This window comes from Colobus angolensis, unplaced genomic scaffold (genome assembly GCF_000951035.1).
Source record: "Colobus angolensis palliatus isolate OR3802 unplaced genomic scaffold, Cang.pa_1.0 Scaffold69, whole genome shotgun sequence".
Lineage (NCBI taxonomy): Eukaryota > Metazoa > Chordata > Mammalia > Primates > Cercopithecidae > Colobus > Colobus angolensis.
In genome coordinates this window covers 2,975,517-2,979,078 of record NW_012120598.1, presented here as the reverse complement: position 1 = coordinate 2,979,078, position 3,562 = coordinate 2,975,517, and the positions used below count along the sequence as shown (strand labels likewise).

General features: G+C 41.1%; 1 pseudogene across 1 annotated transcript; it reads left to right on the top strand.

Moving 5' to 3' along the window:
* The first annotated feature begins 1,612 nt into the window (after window positions 1-1,612).
* Window positions 1,613-3,196, top strand: LOC105500808 (annotated as a pseudogene). The gene has a single exon (XR_001000082.1). The product of XR_001000082.1 is annotated as an elongation factor 1-alpha 1 pseudogene (transcript).
* The last annotated feature ends 366 nt before the right edge of the window (window positions 3,197-3,562 follow it).

The following is a 3,562-nucleotide window of genomic DNA, read 5'->3' as shown; positions in this document are numbered from 1 at the left end:
TCCTCAAATCAATTCAATGCTGGTAACAAGTGCTTCAAAGACTGGTCTATGGTTTCTACAGCGTCATTCCCCAGGAAATGTACCCTTGAATAACAATATACCTTCTCTTCACTCTGTGCCATGGATAAGTTTTAAACAGGGAAACTTTAAGATTGAGAAACTCTATGCTGTTTTACAGCTCCCTTCCTTAGAGCAACTTTGGGATTTTAAATAAGTACCTTATGAAGTTAAGTAATATGTGTTCTGTTTCCAGTACACTTTGAATATATGACTATATTAATTTTGGTGATTAGATCTATATTTTACCATGGTTGTATTTCTTGCTCCCAATAGAGGAAAAGCAACCATAAGCCCCTTTTCACATGTTTAGTGATAATAATCACTTTTAAAATAACTTTTTGTGAAATGACATCCCTCTTGATAACTTCACACATCATTTGGATTTCAGACCTTGGTCATATATTCAGTTAATTTGATTTGAATGTAATACAGAGCTGGGATAAGATCCTGCTGAACTGAATACAAGTTAACTCCTTCTCTCCTCAGCCTCTCCTCATTTAAGATAAATATGTCATCTGTTTTCTATTGGGATCTTGACTAAGACAGTGTTGTTACAAAAGTCTAAATATGTTGTGTCTACTGTAATTTGTTTCTGTTTTGCTTTGTTTTGTTTTGTTTTTGGAGACAGTCTTACTCCATTACCCAGGCTTGAGTGCAGTGGTGCGATCCTGGCTCACGGCAACCTCTGCCTATTGGGTTCAAGCTATTCTTGTGCCTCAACCTCCTGAGCAGCTGGGATTATGGGTGTGTGCCACCATGCCCCACTGAGTTTTGTAATTTTAGGAGAGACGGGTTTTCACCATGTTGGCCAGGCTAATCTCGAACTCCTGAACTCAAGTGATTCACCTGCCTCAGCCTCCCAAAGTGCTGGAATTACAGGAATGAGCCACCGTGCCCGGCTACTGTAATTTGAATCAAGATATTTCTCATGTAAATAATAATGTGAACATCTTAATTTCAGAAAATATTCTCTAATTAGACTCATTTTTTTCTATAGGACTCTTCATTTAAACAAAATCTCAAAAGCATATAAAACACAAATGTTCCAAGTCTTGCCAACTTTTGACTACATATGTATTTGTGTACCTAGATTATGTTCACAAGAGACCCACTAATGTAAACAGATAAAACATGAGTTATCAAAGAGTCTTCCAGACCCTTTATTTCTGAAATTCAAAATGCATGCCCACATGCTCTTAAAACCACTCTTAGCTATTGTGAAAAACTGAAAGCAACATATGCTGATTGCCAAATTTTTCCATAATTCTGTCTCCTAGGCATATAGAAGAATCGTAATTTTTGTCCCCCATAAAACTAGGTAGGGCTACTTGACTTGACTTGGTCAATGAAATAAGAGCAGAAGTGAAATGTCACTGCCTCTGAAAACAAGAGCCAGTGTCTAGTTCACCAAGCTGCCTTCTTTCCTCATGCTCCAGAAAGTTTGAAGACACAACTCAAAATGAAGCTTCTAGCAACCTGGAGTCGAATAACTCAGATGAGGAGACCACCCCTGTCAAAACAGTATGAATGCTTTTTCGCAATGGGTTTGCCACCAGAACACAGGTGTTGTGAAAACTATGCCTAAAAGCCAAAATGGGAAAGGAAAAGACTCATATCAACATTGTCATCATTGGACACGTAGATTCGGGCAAATCCACCACTACTGGCCATCTGATCTACAAATGCGGTGGCATTGACAAAAGAACCATTGAAAAATTTGAGAAGGAGGCTGCTGAGATGGGAAAGCGCTCCTTCAAGTATGCCTGGGTCTTGGATAAACTGAAAGCTGAGCTGGAACGCGGTATCACCATTGATATCTCCTTGTGGAAATTTGAGACCAGCAAGTATTATGTGACTATCATTGATGCCCCAGGACATAGAGACTTCATCAAAAACATGATTACAGGGAGATCTCAGGCTGACTGTGCTGTCCTGATTGTTGCTGCTGGTGTTGATGAATTTGAAGCTGGTATCTCCAAGAATGGGCAGACCCGACAGCATGCTCTTCTGGCTTACACACTGGGTGTGAAACAACTAATTGTTGGTGTTAACAAAATGGATTCCACTGAGCCACCCTACAGCCAGAAGAGATATGAGGAAATTGTTAAGGAAGTCAGCACTTACATTAAGAAAATTGTCTACAACCCCGACACAGTAGCATTTGTGCCAGTTTCTGGTTGGAATGGTGACAACATGCTGGAGCCAAGTGCTAACATGCCTTGGTTCAAGGGATGGAAGGTCACCCGTAAGGATGGCAATGCCAGTGGAACCACGCTGCTTGAAGCTCTGGACTGCATCCTACCAGCAACTCGTCCAACTGACAAGCCCTTGCGCCTGCCTCTCCAGGATGTCTACAACATTGGTGGTATTGGTACTGTTCCTGTTGGCCAAGTGGAGACTGGTGTTCTCAAACCCGGTATGGTGGTCACCTTTGCTCCAGTCAATGTTACAACTGAAGTAAAATCTGCTGAAATGCACCATGAAGCTTTGAGTGAAGCTCCTCCTGGGGACAATGTGGGCTTCAATGTCAAGAATGTGTCTGTCAAGGATGTTCGTCGTGGCAACGTTGCTGGTGACAGCAAAAACGACCCACCAATGGAAGCAGCTGGCTTCACTGCTCAGGTGATTATCCTGAACCATCCAGGCTAAATAAGTGCTGGCTATGCCCCTGTGTTGGATTGCCACACGGCTCACATTGCATGCAAGTTTGCTGAGCTGAAGGAAAAGACTGATCACCGTTCTGGTAAAAAACTGGAAGACGGGCCTAAATTCTTGAAGTCTGGTGATGCTGCCATTGTTGATACGGTTCCTGGCAAGCCTATGTGTGTTGAGAGCTTCTCAGACTATCCACCTTTGGGTCACTTTGCTGTTCGTGATATGAGGCAGACAGTTGCCATGGGTGTCATCAAAGCAGTGGACAAGAAGGCTGCTGGAGCTGGCAAGGTCACCAAGACTGCCCAGAAAGCTCAGAAGGCTAAATGAATATTATCCCTAATACCTGTCACCCCACTCTTAATCAGTGGTGGAAGAACAGTCTCAGAACTGTTTGTTTCAATTGGCCATTTAAGTTTAGTAGTAAAAGACTGGTTAATGATAACAATGCATCGTAAAACCGTCAGAAGGAAAGGAGAATGTTTTGTGGACCATTTTGGTTTTCTTTTTTGCGTGTGACAGTTTTTAGTTATTAGTTTTTAAAATCAGTACTTTTTAATGGAAACAACTTGACCAAAAATTTGTCATAGAATTTTGAGACCCATTAAAAAAGTTTAATGAGAAAAAAAAAAAAACAGTATGAACACTTAGGATCTGCAAGGAATATACTTAGCTTTTTAACCTACTGAGACTAGGGGATGTTTTTGTTACTTCAGCATAATCTTGCCTACTGATTCAACTACTGTTACCAGCCATTGTCCACCTGTGTTTCTTTCTTTATCTTCAGCTCAGAAATCCCTTTTGCCATGTAACTGTTACAACTAGCTATCATGCAATCACCTATGTTCTA